The sequence below is a fragment of the Cyprinodon tularosa genome, unplaced genomic scaffold, assembly GCF_016077235.1.
Source record: "Cyprinodon tularosa strain WSP-4 unplaced genomic scaffold, ASM1607723v1 ctg110, whole genome shotgun sequence".
Lineage (NCBI taxonomy): Eukaryota > Metazoa > Chordata > Actinopteri > Cyprinodontiformes > Cyprinodontidae > Cyprinodon > Cyprinodon tularosa.
The window spans coordinates 556,195-557,599 of NW_024037894.1; positions in this window are offsets into that span (position 1 = coordinate 556,195).

The window sequence follows — 1,405 nt, forward strand, 5'->3', positions numbered from 1 at the left end:
AACATAGTGGAAAAGTGACAGCTCTGCTACTGGCGAGAGTATACGTATAAATATAAGAGACATCTTCTGATTTGGCCCATAAATATCACAACAATCAACAGATGTTGAAAGACATTTAATTACTGTCACTCTGAGATGAAGCAAAGAGGCTTTGAAAATTCAAAACTGCTTGAACCAAGTCTGGCCTGCTGTGGAAAAGTTAGTTGACTTGGTTACATGACATGTAATCAAACAGGAGTGGTGGACGGCTGGTATGTCACACTTCCACACCCAGTCTGGCGTCTTCACATCCTTTAAACCTGAAAAACAGACTCTCTGCCATAGTGGAATTATCTCTTTAATCAAAAGCTGCTCAAAATATACATTTAACATTTCAGGATTTTAATGAAACAGAAATTTTATTTCACTTTGTTCACAACACATTTTGAAATTAATACATTTCTGTGCATTGTCACCAGTCTGGGGACTGCTGGATATTGGATTTTGATCCAATATTGCTGCAAAGAACACGTTTTGTAAATAGAAAAAAAAATTAAAACCTAAAATAAAACTTTTAAAACCTTCCGATTTAAGAAAAAAGGTTTTACAAATGTTAAATTCTATTGGTTAAGGTTCATTGGCATTAATTTTTATTGGTTAAGGTTTGAACTTTTGTATTGGGCTTGAAGAAAAGAGTATAACATTTGTAAAACAAAATTTGAAAAAAATTGAAAATATAAAATGTGTAAAAAAAAAAAAAAGGAAAAAATACAATACAAAAAAATTTGAAACTTTAAAATTGAAAAAAAGTTTTTTTTTTTTATAGAACTTTGAAAAAAAGGAAAAAATTAAATTGGAAAAAAAATAAATGTGACAAGTTTTTTTTTTTTTTCTTCAGAAGTTTAATTTCTGGATTGCAATTTTACTTTTCAATTTTTATTTACAAAACTTGCTATTTGCATGCAAGAATAGTGCAACAAAATCAACTCCAGGTATAAACAGATAAATGTTATCTGCACTCAGAAGGCAGTTGTAAATATGGAGCAAATAATAAAAAAGAAATGTCTCTCAATTCAATCTAAAAAAAAAAACAGTTAGACAATCTGTAAAAAGGTTTAAAAAACAGTGTCAACAACTTTTTAGCACTGCTTTAAAACAATAAAACACAAATATTAAACAAAATCAATAAAAAATACAACATTTTGAAAAATGAATTTTGAAAGAATGAGTGAATATAAAAAAAAACACTATGAAAAGTCAAAGAAGATGTCATTGTGTTTCACTGTGAAGAATAGAGACCCTTAGCTTCCAAAAAGTTGCTAATATTTCTATAGCAGGAAGAGGCTGGAAGTTCAGGAGGAGAAAGGCTTTTTGAATGTCTGTTTGGTCTTCAATGTTTGGCACAATAAATAATGTAGATTTAAAA